We start from the raw sequence: 18,477 nt of genomic DNA, 5'->3' as shown, positions 1-18,477 counted from the left end.
AATAATACATTTTTCTGAAGATGGTAATGATGGCGATGTTAAAGGTAGCAGTGACGACACAGGAATCACAGGGGACTAGAAATGGCACAGACAACGAGGTGCTCACATCTGAGTAGGGAGCGGGAGACAGATGTTTGGGGGAAATTTCCCACAGGAAATAATTCCTCAAATGAGTTTGTAAAATAGAGTAAAAACAAGTGAAGGGATTGACACAGAGAGTTGGGTCAGGGACTAAAAGGGCTTCCTGAGGGGGAAGATCTTCTGCAAAGGCCTACAGGCTGGGGAGAACATGTAACAGGCTGTCCATCCCCCAAGAGTACCCTCTGGGTCCCTTGTATAATTAAATATACTTTTGAACCAAAATCTGACTCAGGCTTCTCACACTGCTGTGTTCCTATTTCCAGCCCCTGGTATCATTCAGAACCTATCACGCCTCCCTTCTGGAATGATCTTTCCACTGTCTGAACTCCGAACTGGTTCCCTACACATCTCTCCTCTCCAGGGCAAAAATGTCCAGCTCCTCATATATTCTGACTTTGAGGGATCTCACCCCCCCGGACCTCTGCTTTTGACCTTGATTTCTCACATATTCCTCATGGGAAGCATATAGTAAGTCTCTTGCCCCATGATAATACTGGGGAAAACATGGGGGTCTCTAAAGGCAGTAGCCCCATGTTGTACAACTGCAGAGGCCACGGCCACCTCATGGAGTTGAACCATGAGTGGCCACCCTGTCTAAAGGCTTCAGAAGACCACTTTTTGACTTGCGAATCTCTTAAGACCGAGTTTCCAAGCCCCTAAACACTGTTCCTTTACTGCTTCCCCTTTCCAAGGCTACCAGCCCCCAGCCAGCCCTTCCTGTCTCAACGGCTGGTTGTGCTGAATAAGGAGCATTTGTTTGGTCCCATCCAAGGCTTGTGAAATTGAGGTCATCAGCTCCTAATCAGAGTTCAGACACCAGCTGGGGGCTGTGAAGGATTTCCTCCCAAAGCATCGTCTCAGAGGTCGCCCAAGACAGGAGTAAATTGTGTGCCCACGCAGGTGACGGTGGACAACAGTCCAGACTGGGCAGCCAGGAGAGGAGCGTAGGATCAGCAAATACCCTATGCCCAAGGTCACAGCCTCAGCCTCAGCCTCAGACGCCGCCAACAGAACGACATTCCCGTGTGTGCTATAGCCCCATGAACGGACCCGAGTTTTGATGTGCCCCTCCATCCAGAAAGCCAGGTTAAGTAAAGCACTAAAGTAATTAATAATTTCTAAAGCTGTTCGTAATGGTTGGTGAGTAATGACTGCTTTCTCCGGGCTGCATCCTAGAGAAGAGCATTGATTGCAATAATATCAGAAACTTGTTGCGCCTTCTCTAAATGTCTCCCTTCCGGGAAACTAACCCAGTCTCCATGCCTGTGATCTCAGCAGTGCTGGACCTTTACACTGGTTCTGGCAATGGGCAGGTGACTGAGCCCTGAGCTTGTAAGGTGTGCAACCCGAGACATCGCCTGAGCTAGGAGTAATGAAGGTATCCCTCTTCCCAGGAAACCCGTGTCGGGGAGCATCTGAGTCTAAAGTGACAAGTGGCTCTCTGCCTGCACTGAGAGAGAGCCCGCCTGAGAACACAGCCAGTAGAGAAGAAAGCAGATCCATGAATCAGAAAGAGGTGTTAACACTGAAATTCTGTATCCCGCTGTTCCATACTTGAATGTACTCAATTCCTGAGCCACCAGTAAACTCCTACTCTGATCAAAGACTGACCAAGCTGTGATGCTTGCATCCCAAGATTCATGACCCAGGCACCACTGTTAAAACAAGGGGATTCTGGGGTGCCCGGATGGCGCAGTTGGTTAAGCATCTGACTCTTGGTTTAGGCTCAGGTTGTGATCTTGGGATAGTAAAATGGAGCCCGGCGTCAGGCTCCATGCTCAACGCAGAGTCTGCTTGGGACTCTCTCTCTCTCTCCCTCCCCAACCTCAAATATAAAAATAAATAAATCTTCATAGACAATAAAAGGATCCTTATGACACCTGGGTGGCTCAGTTGGTTAGGCATCAGCCTTTGGCTCAGGTCATGACCCTGAGGTCCTGGGATGGAACCCTGCATTGGGCTCCCTGCTCAGGGGGGAGCCTGCTTATCCTTCTGCCTCTGCCTGCCACTCCCCTTGCTCTCTCTCTCTGACAAATAAATAAATACAATCTTTTAAAAAAAATAAAATAAAATTTAAAAAATGAAAAGATACAGAATATGAGAGAGCAAGGAACTAGGAGAGTCTGCAGGTGGTGTTTATAGCGAGATGCTAAACAAACATGGCAGAATTCTTAATTTGATATTGAAAAATGGCAGTTATATAAACCCTTGGACATTGTCAAGTAACGACGGTACACTTTAGATTAAGGTTTGATGATACTAAGTTTTCGGTGATTTGTCTTTCTGCAAAGTAACTTCTACCTTCTCCTTAGACCTTCAGGAAAGTCTCTTACACACACTCAACAATGTCAATAGTTTGGAAACAAATTGAAGGGGAAAAACAAATGCTGTATCAAAGATCCAATGAGAATAACCCCCCCCAGCCAAAGAAGGTGCTGTCACATTTGTATGAGCTTGAGAGAATATTAAGAATGGGTCTGTAGTTCCCTAAGATTATAAAAGCTCCAAGGGAATGTCTCTCTTATGCTAACAACAAGAAAAAGCCAGATAATCTACGTATTTCTTTTTTTTTTTTTTCTTGGAGCCCAACAAAGAGCTAAGATTATAAGAAAAATATAAAAAAAATAATCCAAAGGCCAACAGGCTCCTCTGAGGGGAGATAGAAGCCATAAATTGTCACATCTTTGGCAAAGTGCAGCAGAAAGGAGTAGTCATATTCATAAGAGAGTAAGAATAAAACAATAAAAATCTTGAAGTTTCTTAAGGACCAAGTCAGGGAGAGCACAACAATTTAGAATCCTTGGTCACTCCCTAACCCTGAAGGAATCCTATATCCACTGATGGGATTTGTTCCAGAGACCTCCAATGATTACTCACTAGGACCCCCTCAGTATCTCAAGCCTACAGTCTTCCAAGGTCTGAGGGTGGAACTTGAGGAATCCCTCTATGCCTCAGGCCCTCAGTGGGTCCAAGATGGTGATCATCTGCTATTTGAGACAGACACGGACCCCATCTTACCATACACTTTCCACTGATACAAAGAAAAAGCTAACTTCCACCACACAAGAGGCAAGAACCAACCCAGGTCCCAGTCCTGAGGATCCTTTGGACACAAGACCAAAGTTGGGTGTCTTTGGGAAAGATATAGCAAAACCTGCCAGCCACCTGGTTCTGCCGTGCCCCTGGGAAAATGTCAAATGCCACTGGGAGAAGGATAACAAAATCTATCCCCCTCCATACTGCATAAACACTAGACACAAACCATCTGCTGCTGGTACAGTGGCAGAAATCCTGCTCCATAGAACGCACAGTTCACCTGCCAGGGGATACAGGGTGGGAGGGCAGGAAACCTGCCTGGGCTCTAGACCTGACCTGGCAAAGACTATTTGTCATAGGGGGATGGGTAGGAATGCCTAGAAAGACCCGTCCCCAAAGAGCAGGTGCACTGATCTCCTTAAGGCAAAGGCTATAGCAGATGTGAGAAACTCCATGTCCTCTCATTAGTCTTGTATGAGCAAAAAAAAGTCAACTTCTGGATGTAGGGCAAGACTCCTTCTTTGGGGCAGGTTTGGAGGGCCTGCTCAGAGTGCAAGAGGGATACTGAGGAAAACCCTTCAGAACTCTAGGCCTCAAAATAAGCATGAGGCAGTGACTCCTAAAGGAACTGGAAAGTTGTGTTACCCCATAGTGAATCACAGCAGTAATGGCAATGATAAAATTAAACCTAGTTCCCCTAGATGAGATGGATTCTACACCCAATACAAAAGACCTCATGGAGGAAGAGGCATGCCATTTCCAGACAGTAAAACAATTCACTTAAGTCTTCTTTGTTCTTTTACACACAGTATTCAGCTTTCAATAAAAAAAAAAAATTAAAAGACAGGTTAAAAAAAAAAAACAAGGAAAAAAAGGGTCCCCTATCAAAAGATAAAACAGTCAACAAAACCAGACTCAGAGATGGTGCAGGTATTGTCATGATCAGATAGGGACCTTAAAACTAAAATGAGTGTATTAGAGCATCTACAAGAAGCACAACATGAATAAACAGATAAGAGATTTGGGCAGAGATGGAAGCTATACAAGGATGAAATGAAAAAGAAAACCATGATGTCAGAGATGAATAAATCTTAGAACCTGCTGACCAGTGGAATGGATGTAGCAGATGAAGTAATTAGTTCACTTGAATGTAGCTTAATAGAAATGAATCAAAGTGGGAAAACAGAATAGTGAAGAAGAGGACGAGGAGGAAGAAGATGAGGGAGGAGGAGGAAGAAGAGGAGGAGGAGACAGACTTTTAATTTTTTCAGGAAAATAAATATTGACAACCTTGTTTCCTGTTCCAAAGCTGTGCTTTAAAACTTGCCTAGAGGTCCTCATTCCCTCTTTAAGTTTCTGGCTCCTCTGATATGCAGAGCCTGCAGACAGGTGGAGGCTTGCCACACTCCAGGGGTGAGGGCAGGGGGCATAAACTCACGCATTCGAATCTTATGGGTTGAAATCTGGGAAATGTGACCACCTAGCTACAACCATCATCTTCTGCTGCTTAGAAAAGAATCTCAAAATCTCAGTAGCTTCCTGCTCTGCATGTCAATTGCATAGTCTACCTAGACTGGGTTCAGCTTCAAGCTGCAAGTCAGCTAGGGTGATGCTCAGCCTGGTCCATGAATTCTGCCCTCCTTGTACCAGCAGCCCCCAGAGGCATGTGTCAAATAAAAAAAACATCCACGTCCTTGTTGAAGATGGCAAGCTGACTTTCTTCAAGGGGATGCCATTGTGGTGGGGTCTGACAGCGGTGGAGATAAATCGGGTTCTACCCCAAATACATCAAGGAAAAAGGGATTTATAGCTGAGGGGCAGGGTAGGGGTCAGTGGATGGAAAAGTACTAAGAGAAAACAGTAAAGGTAAGTGTTATTTTGGTGTGGATTCTGGCTAAGCCAGCCTAGCAGGATTCCTGGCAAAGGCAGGCCAGGGTGATCAGATGTCACTGGGAGCTGGTGGGAGAAGGACTAGCTAGATACCCACGGTGGTCAGACAAGGAAGAGGAGGGATTTCGGCTAAGGTTGAACAATCCAGACAGGAACCCAGGTATCCAAAAGTTGAAGCCTAAACTGAGAAGTTCAGGGGAGGCCCAGTAGAGTTTGGTCAAAAAAGAATCTTCACCGTGTAAATGGTATGTTACCGGAACAGGAGAGCTGGGCCAAAACACATGGGCATCCTCTGGGCTTTCTTTGTATCATATCTGAATATCTCCTTGGGCACAAGTCACATAGCCAAATCCAAAATCATTGGTGTGGGGGAAATGCACCTTTCCTACCATACTTTGTAAAAGATCCCAAATCTCAAGCTGGTGGTGTGAACTTAGATGTTCTACTCAACCTCTGAGCCCCCCAGTTTCCTCTTCTAAAAATGTAATTTTGTCCCAATCCGATAGTCCATTGTGAGACTCCGTGAGATAAAAATGCAAAGCCCTTAGCCTCTTGCCTCACAGAGGACATGTTGGAGATCTGTATCTTCTCCCCCCTACTTATTGGTTTAACAAATATCGGTAGTGGGATCCACTAACACAGAATTTTTAAAGAACTCTGGTTATGCAAGCTTCAGCCTGCTGAGAAAGGGAGAGATCTGAAGAATAATCTGGCGTTTAGTTAGGAATGGGTTGCGAAAACCCAATCACTCCTCCTGAAATTTGAATTTAGTTAAATCTGTCAAGGTATTCCTCATCAACACCAGGTAGCAGAAAAAGGCAACGGAGCTCCTGAGATAAAAATCGCCTTGGATCTGTCATTTCCTGACTTGTTGATTTTAGCCATTCTGACTGGTGTGAGGTGATATCTCATTGTGGTTTTGATTTGTATTTCCCTGATGCCGAGTGATATGGAGCACTTTTTCATGTGTCTGTTGGCCATCTGGATGTCTTCTTTGCAGAAACGTCTGTTCATGTCCTTCTGTCCATTTCTTGATTGGATTATTTGTTCTTTGGGTGTTGAGTTTGTTAAGTTCTTTATAGATTTTGGACACTAGTCCTTTATCTGATATGTCGTTTGCAAATATCTTCTCCCATTCTGTCAGTTGTCTTTTGATTTTGTTAACTGTTTCCTTTGCTGTGCAAAAGCTTTTGATCTGGCGAGGATGCGGAGAAAGGGGAACCCTCCTACACTGTTGGTGGGAATGCAAGCTGGTGCAACCACTCTGGAAAACAGCATGGAGGTTCCTCAAAATGTTGAAAATAGAACTGCCCTATGACCCAGCAATTGCACTACTGGGTATTTACCCTAAAGATACAAATGTAGTGATCCAAAGGGGCACGTGCACCCGAATGTTTATAGCAGCAATGTCCACAATAGCCAAACTATGGAAAGAACCTAGATGTCCATCAACAGATGAATGGATCAAGAAGATGTGGTATATATACACAATGGAATACTATGCAGCCATCAAAAGAAACGAAATCTTGCCATTTGCGACAACATGGATGGAACTAGAGCGTATCATGCTTAGCGAAATAAGTCAAGCGGAGAAAGACAACTATCATATGATCTCCCTGATATGAGGAAGTGGTGATGCAACATGGGAGCTTAAGTGGGTAGGAGAAGAATCCATGAAACAAGATGGGATAGGGAGGGAGAAAAACCATAAGTGACTCTTAATCTCCCGAAACAAACTGTGGGTTGCTGGGGGGAGGGGGGTTGGGAGAAGAGGGGTAGGGTTATGGACATTGGGGAGGGTATGTGCTTTTGGGTAAATTGGAAGTGGAGGTGAACCATGAGAGACTATAGATTCTGAAAAACAATCTGAGGGGTTTGAAGTGGCGGGGGGTGGGAGGTTGGGGTACCAGGTGGTGGGTATTATAGAGGGCACGGCTTGCATGGAGCACTGGGTGTGGTGAAAAAATAATGAATACTGTTTTTCTGAAAATAAATAAATTGGAAAAAAAATCGCCTTGGAGATATAAGTTGTAAAACCAGTGTCCAGTCCCAGGGGACGTGGTGGTTTGGGGTCCCCAGGGCGCTAGCTACCGCAGTTAATCTTAGCCTAGTCTTCCTGTGCAGGTTTGATGTCTGGGAAACGTCAATAGGGCAGCTTGGCCATGGACAGAGGTAGCCGAGACAAGGGCTAGGATAGAGGTCATTCTGCATAAACCTGGATCCCACCTGGCCCCAGAAGAGCATTCTGGAAGTCTGAGTGGCTGGACCCTGGAGGAGGAGCTGGCGTTCTATCTGTTGGATTGCAAAGATTTCAGTAGGTGGCAATACCTCATCTCTGGCTTTGTGGTGAACAACAGAGTAATGGGAAAAAGCGGGTTTTCATAGTTGTGACTAAGACTTTCAGCCGGAAGCCTTCAGGCATAGGAGGAGTTCCGTCTCCCGCTGATGATCAGCTCCTCGGAAGAGGAATAAGCATTTCAGGTAGGGTTGTCAGAAAAAATATAGAATTCCCAGTTAAATTTGCATTTCAGGTAAGCGACAAATTGTTGCTTTGTTAATCAGTAAATGTATACGTAAAAAAGACTCATTGTTTGTGAAATTTAAATGTAACTGGTCTTCTTCATTTTTAAAAAACTTGGTAAATCTAGCCATCCTAATTCCAAGAGGAAGAGGACTGTAGGGAGAGGGAAGAATGAACAGCTAGCTGGATAGGCATTAAACTGGTATAAGAGACTTGAATGAGCCACAGCAGGGCCATCTAAAATGGTCTAGGAGAGTCAGGGTTGACTCTGAAGGGAGCACTGTTTAAGGAGAGCCCCCCCAGAAGACACAGAATTGCTCCTGCGGAAGGGGAGGGTGGGTGTGGAATCGTGGGTAAGAATGACTCATGGTCAAGGTAGCAGGAGTATTGGGCACAGTTTTATGGCAATGGGACCCAGCATGGCATAGTCAAGACATGGGGATCATCTTGATGGGGATAGAGGGTGCAGGAGGGCAGGGCTGCAGGTGAACGGGTGGACAGGGGCTAGATCCAGTCCAAGGATGTTCTCAGACAAGTGAAGACATGGCTTTTATGAGCATAAATGAATATATTCACAGGGGCTACTCATTGAGCCTCACAGTGACCTTGAGAAACACAGTGTCTGACCTCACGTCACGCATCTGGGGCAGAGCCCAGCAGCCTCAGACAATCCAGGTAGACTCAGCCCAGGGCAGAGGTCCACACTAAATGACACCAGCTCAACCCAATCACGTCCTCCCTTATGACGTGTCAATGCAGGGAGCTCAGGAAGCAGGTGTGGGCTCTGAAGGCACTCCCTGAGATCCTTCGCAGGGTTTGGCAGTCATCCTGGCTCCTTAGGAACATCCGAGCCTCCGAGAACCAGGGAGGCTGGGGAGTCGTGTGACTGCCCGGCTGATGGATGAATTCCTCTTGCACTTTATGATCCCGTATATTCTTAAAATCCATTTACAACAAGCTAAGTGATCTCTGAGTGTCTCTTCCTTAAATCCTAGGAGACAGACCTGCTGGATCATTCCAGTCCCTGGGGCTTGTCGGCAGGCCAGCGCTCTGAGATGGAATGGGCTTTCTCACAGAACGACACTGTAAATTAGAGGGAGACTCACATGAGCTCCCTTGAACCTCTAATGGAATTGACTAATTATACTACACCTGAGGCACCAAAGAGAAATTTACTGTCTCTTACCCTGATCTTCTGACTCACAACAACAGTGTGAACAAATACCACATCTCTGACAGCCTGAAATCCTCACCCCCGTAGTGAGGGAGGAGGAAAAGAGTTGGAGTGAGTTTGGATTGGGATCATTCGATTTGATTTTCCTGATATTTTGGAGAACCGAACCAGTGCTGAGAACTAGGAAGGTGACAGGGACACAGACACAGTGCCCCCTTCCTTCCCAACACAATCACATCTCTCCTTCTTGTCAGCCCCCAGAAAACTGGCTATCCCATAGCTTTTCCTCCCTGCCAGGGACTCTGGTGCCATTTACATACTCAGACAAGAAGGTACACCAGGCCAGGGACTCATCTATCATAGATGCTCTTGAGTATTTTTTTTTAAAGACTTTATTTATTCATTTTGAGAGAGACAGGAGGGGACGGGCAGAGGCAGAGAGAGAGAGAGACTCCCCGCTGAGTGTCAGAGCCCAGCACGGGACTTGATCTCATGACCCTGAGAACATGACCTGAGCCAAAATCAAGAGTCAGATTTTTTTTTTTAAAGATTTTATTTATTTATTTGACAGAGAGAAATCACAAGTAGACAGAGAGGCAGGCAGAGAGAGAGAGAGAGAGAGAAGCAGGCTCCCTTCTGAGCAGAGAGCCCGATGCGGGACTCGATCCCAGAACCCTGAGATCATGACCTGAGCTGAAGGCAGCGGCTTAACCCACTGAGCCACCCAGGTGCCCAAGAGTCAGATGTTTAACGGACTGAGCTACACAGGCATCCCTGCTCTCAAGAATTTAAAAAGACAAGATCATGAAGGAACCAACGGCATGATCTGGCCATGGGTGGAATGGGGGATGAGAAAACAGAGAGAGGGAAATCTGCTCAGAGATAGCTGACCTCCCGTGACCTACTGTCTAAGCCACAGTCCAATAGGTTTTTGTGAACTTGACCTTGATCCAAGATAGAGTTGACACTGAGAAGGAATGCAAAGACGTGTTTCGGTAGCATCGTGGTTTGGGGCTTCACCTCTGGAGCAGGTCCCCAGTGAAGAGAAGTACCCATCACTCAATTCAGCGTCCCATAACCCGAGGGAAAATTAATTAATTGTACCTGCCGCCTGGGCCACACTTTCCTCGTAAGTAAAATGGGGATTGTGATATCACCTACATCAAAGGGTTGTTCGTTCAGTCCACAAATGGGTTTTGAGCACTGATTCTGTTCAGAGTGTTCTTCTGGGCCATGACCATACCACACAGAACAAGACAGAAGGGATTCCTGCCTCCTACCCCAGCTGCTTACGCTCTAGCGTCAAGGGGCAGATAGGAACAACTACACAGAGAGATGAACTTGACCATGTGGTTGAGCGCTAGGCACCGTGAACGGGAATCAAAGAATGATCTATGGAGATGGTACTTAGCTGAAGGCTAGGTAGAGGATACTTTCTGAAGAGCTGGCTAAGAACATTCTAGAAAGCTGGTCCAAAAGGCCTGAAGTTGGGAGGATTTGCATGTTTCAATGAGGGTGTGGTTTCAACACAGCACTCAGCGTGTGACGAATGTCTAACAGCTGTGATGGTGTTGAGGAGGAAGAAGGGGAAGGGTTATGAGTTATCACTACCATCTGGCCATGGGAGCAAGAGGCCAGCTCTCTGGGAAAGGACTAGCAAGAACCAGACTATGGGTGCTGTTGCTCAAAGCAGATACATATATAATCTCGGTGAGGCAGACAGTTAAAGCTTTCATGTGGTAGGAGAACCACCCCTGAGCCCACCAGACACTTAATCTGTGCACCAGGGGCTCAATGGACAAAGGGGTTCCTAACAGCACTTCCCACGATGGCCATTTGCAGCCCTGGAGCTAGGTAGAGTTGAAGCCGCAGGCTGGAAACAGTGTTTTCTGCAGCCGAGCACAGCTGGGACAGCAGGAGCCCAGCTTCTCAGCACTCAATTTACCAGTCTAATCCACAGCCCCGGGAACCTTCACTCCGTGTCCTTTAGAAGCTCTGGCAGCCCCGCGCCAGCGCAGGGGGAGTCCGGAGCTGAGTTTATAAACATGCAGGTGCCCACAGAGAGGCCGGCAGGGGAGCGCCATTGCCGAGCATGTCCTCATTGAGCATCCTTGTTGGAAACACTCTGGTGCCAGATCTCATTACCACCCTGAGAAGGTCCTTGCAAAGCTTGTCTCTTTCCAACATCTCCTTCCAAGTGGGCTCCGGCTTTTCATGGTGCCGGTTCCACTCCCCTGACACTGGGACATTTATATTTGATGGTTTGGGGATGAATTATGCACACACCCCACTGAACATAGATTTAATGAGGGGATTTTCTTTTCTGTTCCTTGCTTTGGCTGTTAATGGATTCTAGCCTTTGAATTAAGCATTGGCTCAGCAACCCGACGCCACAGGGGTTGCAGGGAGAGAAACCGTCCCTCCAACTGGGGACTTGGAGGTGGCTGTTTTGGCAGTCAGCTCCGTCTATAGGTTTGGCCCATCTGAGTCTTATTTCTGGGTCTCGGATCAATCCCGAGGTGCGGTCCCCCCATTAGAGCCCGAGAACAAAGACCACGCTGTGCTGGGTGAGGAGCAGAAGGACAGCCCCAGGAACAGGAGTGACCCAAAAGCCACAAGCAAGCCACAGTTGAGGAAGTGGCATTCTGGAGAGAAAATATAGAGCTGCAAATAGAAACAACGTCATGGGCCTGGGAACGGTGGCCATCACTGCCCAACACTTGTTCCCTTTTATTCTGTTACTCCTAGCTTGCTTTATCTTCAAGGGGAAATCACTTCTTTATTTTGAACTCCTACGGTACAAGAAAGGTTTGACAGCTCCCCTTGCCTCAAAGAGTGAACAAGCCAACCAGAGCCTTCTATTCTTTTGGCTAAATAATTAATGTGGGTACAGCCATATGACCCCCAAAGTAGAATCAGTCCTGGGATGTCTGTGGAAAATTACGGAAAGATATTTTTTTAAAACTCCACAGTGGCTGAGAGGTAGAATGTACACCTGTGGAGGGCTACAGCCACAACATGGGAAGGAGACTTTGACCATCAAGTCACTGGTCAAGACAGAATAAAGCAGATCTTGGAGGAATAAAGGGTAATACCGAACCCGCGTGACATGTCGAGTTTCTGCTTCCGTGTCATATCTGAAGTTCATTATAAACAAAGGCACTTTATTAAGCTATTTTGAATTGGCTTTATTTTGGAAGGAAGGAAGGAAGGAAGGACAGACGGACGGACGGACGGGCATAAGCTTGGCTTACATAAAACTTGAGAAGAAACCAAAAATGATCAAGGAAAAAGCACAAAGAATTTCAAGGAGAAATGGGGTCAGGGCATAGTGGGGAATGAAGAACTATTTTTATGGGGTGCTGCTTTGGGCATGAAGATAAATCTTCTGCTTGTGGATAAAGGGACAGTCTGGCCAGGTCTCAGTTTCTGTGTCATTCTTGTCAGAGCCAGAGTTTGGAACAATAATAAGAGTGAAATCTTTTCTATGAAACTGATCCATATGAAAATAATTTTAGTAAAATGAAAATAGAACAAAAATTGGAATCAGGTTATGATATTATATAAAAAATTGATCTGAGAGTTAAATAGGTTTAAAGAGTTAGTTCCGAGGAAATATAGCAAATTTATTAGAATTTCGATTGAAATAGTTAAGTCACCCCCTTTGTTTTAATACTTAGAATGGCTTCAATCACACTTAGAATGAATTCCAAACTCTTTATCTAAATAATACCTGATCTGACTTTTGCCAACCTGTTTGACAGGTTTATATCTCCTTTCTGATGAAATAACTCCAAGACCCAGGAGCTTCTTTCTGTTCCTTGAAAGAGTCAAGTTTGTTCCTACATTTTGCACATGCTGTTCCCTCTGCCTGTGATGCTGTTCTCTGTCATCATTCCATCAGCGCAAACGTCACCTCCTCGGAGAAGCCTTCTCTGAATGCCCCATTGTTCTGTTGGGATATCTTCAGAGGGTTTTCCATGATTGGAAATAATCTTAATTTTTTTTTGTTTCCTTCCTTATTTCTATCTCTCTCAGGAAACCGAAAAGTCTACAAGATTAAGGGTCCTATATCCTTGTTCCCTTTTGTTGAACCAGTAGGGTTCAACAAAAGAATTCCCTCCACACACTCCCACCAAACATTGCTCATCATCCACCAATATCCATGCTCCCCGAACTTTCTTTACGGTACATGTGGGTAGACACTGCGACGTCCTGCCCAGATCCCTTCATGAAGAGGGGGCTTCGTGCCCAGTTGTGGGGGGCGGGCATCAAGGGTTTCACAGCCTTTCCTGGGGGTAGCCCTGCATCTAGTGATGGAGGGAGGTAGCAGTTTGAAGGTCCGTCAGTTCAGCCCATCATGGGTCAACTCTGATGGGTGATTCTTTCCAGAATTTTCCATCAGCTTAGTGGCGACATCACAGCCTGACTTCTCCCTGCCTGATCCTGCTTCCTACTCCTTTCTAGAGGCGTTGATCTCACAGATGAACTTGCACCCCAAACACACAGTCCCAGCCTTGGCTACTGGTAGACCCAGTCTGTGGCCGCACTCGGCTACTATGCACATTGCCTTTCCTCCCTCTCAGTGGGATGTGACCCCGTGGCTAAATTCTTGCCTTTGGATGTGAACAAAGTGATGTCTGAAACGTCTGTCGTGTTTGCCAAAAGCTGATTGCCTGCCCTCCCCTCTGTCTTACTAGGCTGTGCCGTACAGACACGGAGATGTTGAACAAGCTTGAACCAATGAGGTAGGAGGACCTGGTTCCTTCGACAACATCATGGACCCAAAGTCTCTATCTGTGCTGGGCCGCCAACCTCCCTCTGGACCATGGATGCTAACTAGGCTCGATCAGCTTTACTCCGAGTCCCCCATTTTCTCTAAAATTTCCCTTTGTGTCCAATCAGATGCTGATTGGAGCCAAACAGGGGCTCCGGGATTGAGCTCTGGGTACCCAGGTAGAAGTGCCCTATGATCATGTCCCTCACCTTTTCCTGATCGGGCCCATGCCTCAGTTTGCTTTCAGAGCAATGTCATCCCTCCAGATCCAGGTGCGTCACGGTGATCACCCACTAACCCCTGGGCCACTACCACCTGTTGCTTATTGCTATTTTCCCCCACATGGCGGGACACCCACACACAACCACACATATCTCTGCTCCCCATGTAGCTGACCTCTTTAAGCCCACTTCACCCTGGGAAGTCCCGAATTGGTCCCCCTGTCTTGATCTGAGCTGCCCGTAGTTTCCCGGGTCCAGAATGAGTTCTGGCAGCAACCCTATCCTCTCTCAGTCTGACCCACTGACATGAAATGAACACACACAGAGACGTAATGCAAATGTGCTTGTCTCTTCAATCACACAAATAGAATCCTAGTGTTTAACTGAGGGAGGTGATCATTCTGCCCAAAAAGAATCAGACTCATTTACTGTATTTTGTCTTCAACCCAGGGTATGTTACTGAAATAATGCTGGAGGGTACTCGTTTACTCATTAATTCATTTACTCACTTACTCATTAATTCAGTCGACAAAACACTTACCAAGAACCTACTACGTGCCAAACTTCAAGCCGGTTGATGAGGACATAGAGATAAATCTGACATGAGTTGGGGATGGATTAAAGTGAGAAATCATGATGTTCTCCCACAAAGGAAAGTGGGAAAATTCAAACACACATGCACACGCAATATAGAGGACATGGTAAGGTATAAAAGGTGTTCTATTGGGGAAGAGACATCAAGAAGGGCCCCAATAAACATCTCCAAATATCTGAATTTGTATCAGGAAAAGGAAGGATTTTGCTTGTTCGGTGCAGCTCCGAAGGGCATTCGTTATGAGAGGGACCTTTTTCTGTTTTAGAAAAAATCATTTAACAAGGGCGTGTGGGTGACTCAGTCCGTTAAGCGACTGACTGTTGGTTTCAGTTCAGGTCATGATCTCAGGGTCGTGGGTTTGAGCCTGCACTGGGCTCCTCGCTCAGCAGGAAGTCTGCTTGAGATCCTCCCTCTCTCCCTCTGCCCCTCCTCTTGCTCTCTCTTTCTCAAATAAGTCAATCTGCTAAAAAATCATTTAACATTAACTGAACATTAACATACCCTTTGCCGTAGAAGGGCAGAAGCTGTCAGCCATCAGGGATGCTATGAACAGGATTTTTTTGACTCATTCAACCAAAATGAACTGAGACCTACCTTGTGCAGGCACTGTCCTCCATACTAAGGGCAGAGGAGAGACTGTTTTCCTGTCCTCGTGGAGATCACCTTCTCACTACTCCGCTGACGTGGGAAGGGGTGGGGTTCCATGGGGTTGGAAGGCCAGCTTCAAGATCAATGTCAAAGTTGGATCTGGTGCACAAGAAAGAGAGACAAACTTGAGAAAGAGGCCGGGTATGCCTCTGAACTCTGCTACCTATGGATTTTCATACTTGCAACAGAGCAGCGAACCTCTTTGATCTAACTTTTCCATCAGCAAAATAATTATATAAATTTTCACTGAATCATCACTTCTTCCTTGAAATCCACTGTATCTGGGGAAGATGATGAGAAGCTCCATGCCCCTTCCATGCTTAGAGTTTCCTTCTAAAGAAAGCCACCTTGGGTGGCTCTTTACAGTGATCAAGGGTTTGTTTCAAGTGTGAGAATTCAACCAGCCCTCCTATGGTGGTTACAGCTCATTGTTTTAGGTCTTGGTCCCTAAGACAAAGAAAGACAAGCAGCAAAGAGATGCAAGAATGGAGGCCATTTACCCTTGAATGACCTTGAGGGCAGCCCTACCTAACAGGATCCATTATATCAGAGGGTCACAAACACCTCACCAGACTGTATCTGAGACCAATGGTCCCAGGGAGAGTGGGGTATTAAAACTGTCATTCCAGGGGCGCCTGGGTGGCTCAGTGGGTTAAGCCGCTGCCTTCGGCTCAGGTCATGATCTCAGGGTCCTGGGATCGAGTCCCGCATCGGGCTCTCTGCTCAGCAGGGAGCCTGCTTCCCTCTCTCTCTCTCTGCCTGCCTCTCCATCTACTTGTGATTTCTCTCTGTCAAATAAATAAATAAAAATCTAAAAAAAAACCAAAACAAACAAACAAAAAAACTGTCACTCCATCTTCCTGTTTTTCCATTGGACCGCTGTACTGCCAATTTGCTCAGGGGTGTTGAGGTGATCAGAGATAATGTTCCCCACGTTATTCCCCTGTTGGAAATTCTACTGACTTTCCATTGTTTTTAGAATAAAACCAAGAAAGCTGGAAGAGCCACAAGCCTCTACATATCTGCCTTCTTCCCATCTTCAGCCTTGGCTCCCTAACTCTTCTCTCTAGTTTTATGGCCCTTTTTTGGGTTCCTCTGACATACCACAGGGCCTTTGCATATCCTGTTTCATGAAGTCAGGGACCATACCATATTGTCCCTCCGCTCTTCGTGTTCACCATGGTATCAACAGTTTCTAGCAGTTTCTGACACAAAGCAGACACCAAAGAAATAAATGAATATTGCCCTAATTTCATAAAAATATTTCCAGAGCTCCCAATACCCTGAATCACCTGAACATGACTTGCTTGATACACTAATACCTATAACTTATGGAGGAGGCAGAACAGCACGGTGGTTAAGCATTAGGACTCAGGACCAAAAGTTCTGTTTGAGACAAATCCCTGTTTTTGGGGCAAATTTAGGAGGCTTATGTAAGTTCTGTGAACCTTGTTTTGTTTTTGTTTTTGTTTTTATCCTGTACATAAAGGATGCTAATACTAATCTCCAATAATATATCCGTGTGTCGTGAGCTCCTGTACATAAAGGATGCTAATACTAATCTCCAATAATAGATCCGTGTGTCGTGAGCATCTAGAGATCTGATAACAAGGTCAGGTCCACAGTTAGCACTCAACACACTAAGTGCTGCTTAAAAAGTGGTTTGCATGTCTAGTCACCTCTTTTGCCCTCCATCACCTCCCTCCGAACTACTTCCTACAAAGGGAATTTTAAGAATCCTGGATGGATGGTATAATATAGCTGCAAGATGTTATCATCTACTTTACAGCTACCCTGTCCTTGCACCCCAGGGAGGGTAACAGAACCCTGGCGTCATATAACCACAGTTCTCAATGAGCCGTGATTCTCTCCCAGGTAAGCTGAGATGGTAAAAGGGTTGGGCCCCTTCCCTTCGTGCCACCTACAACTAGAGTGGCCACGTGGATTCTGAGACGATGCCTGTGGGTGTGCCTTGGCTAGGACTTGGTCCGCAGTACCTCCTTAGGAAATGTTTACAGATCTGCATGGGGGCAAAGGGACCGGCTTGCTTTTCGCTGAGCTGAGCCGATAAGGGTAATTTCAGCCAACTGAGTTCCCCAGGGAGCCCCAGACATTTCTTAATAGAAGACGTTTCATAGTTACAGGAGAGGCTTGTATTATATAGATTCTGTGAGTGGTTCATTAATTTAAAAGTCTGCATTTTATTAAATTAATGTGAATTTTAATGAAAAAAAAAAAAAAACTAAGCCAGAGTGATTCTCGTCTTTGGGAGAAAACAGTATTTCTATGCAGGTTCAGGGAAAGCAGAGAGGAGATGTACACCTCTTAAATTTCCCCAGAGATTACAGTCCATCAGCTTACAGAGCAGGATCTTTTAAAAGATTATCTTCTACACAGAAATGACGAGCTTGTCATAAATGAGAAAATGTCACCTAAAAGACATGGCTTTGGTCTTGTCTTTTGGGACCAAAAGACAAGATGGGAGGAAAATGGGTTGGCAGATAGAGGGAGGGAGCCAGAGCTAGGCAGGGCAGGGACTGGGACATTTGGTCTAACTATGGGAAGAGCATCCAAAGGTCTTTAAAAACATATGTAAATTTTGGAGTTGAAACTTGTTTCTGAAAGGTGACCCCGTACAAGAGTCGTCCTCTATGGGGACGGGTGACGCTTCTCAGTCTCCGAAGCTAACGCCACGTGTCACCTAGCAATACTCTGATTCCAAAGAGCAAGCACCAAATCAAACTGCCTTGGGCAGTTATTTGCTTGGACGTATTAACGGTAAAGTCCAAGGGCTGGATCCGGAAGTTTAAGGGAGACCCTCAGGACCTTGCGTCTTTTCTTCTCTTGACTCAGCTTCCCCAACACGCGCTTGGAGCTCAGGCAGGTGTTCATGATGGGGTCACAAGGACCATCACAAGCAACTCCAGAATTTCAAGTTTATCTCTGATCAGCCTAATAACCCCAGCATGAAGAGAGCATCTCTTGCTTAATAATATTTTTTAAAAAAGATTTTATTTATTTTATTGGGAGAGAGCAAGAGAGCGGGCACGCGCACTCAAGAGGGGGCAGAGGGAGGGGGAATCTCAAACTGACTCCATGCTGAGAGCAAAGCCCGTCCAGCGGCCCCATCTCCTACCCCAAGACCAGCACCTGAACTGAAACCAAGAGTCAGATGCTTAACAGACTGCATCACCAGGCGCCCCCTTGGTTAATATTGTTGTGGAAGTCCTGAGATTTCCTTCTATTGTCCCAGCCTAAGTCACATGCTGATTCCCTCATTCGTGGTCTCAGGCCCTATGGAGGGCTCAGGTCGGCCAGCTTGGGTCATGTGTTCACCTGAAAAGCAAGCACTTGTAGGTAAAACCACGCCCATGGAAAAAACAAAGTCCTAAAATGAGGTTGGGGAAGTTCCAGGAGGAGGGCAGTGGGTTTCGTTAGACAGAAACAATGCAGATTCTCTTTACATAGGATGCA

At 46.0% G+C, this 18,477-nt stretch overlaps 1 long non-coding RNA gene across 1 annotated transcript in view; it reads right to left on the bottom strand.

The window, feature by feature from the left end:
- Nucleotides 1–18,477, bottom strand: part of LOC122895379 — a 217,710-nt gene that overhangs the window by 81,362 nt on the left and 117,871 nt on the right. Inside the window, exon 2 of the long non-coding RNA XR_006382201.1 lies at nt 14,950–15,102. This is a non-coding gene — a long non-coding RNA (uncharacterized LOC122895379). The remainder of the gene's footprint in view (nt 1–14,949; nt 15,103–18,477) is intronic.

This window comes from Neovison vison, chromosome 14, assembly GCF_020171115.1.
Source record: "Neovison vison isolate M4711 chromosome 14, ASM_NN_V1, whole genome shotgun sequence".
Lineage (NCBI taxonomy): Eukaryota > Metazoa > Chordata > Mammalia > Carnivora > Mustelidae > Neogale > Neogale vison.
Note: the sequence above shows the minus strand (reverse complement) of the source record. Positions and strands in the feature narration are given on the sequence as shown.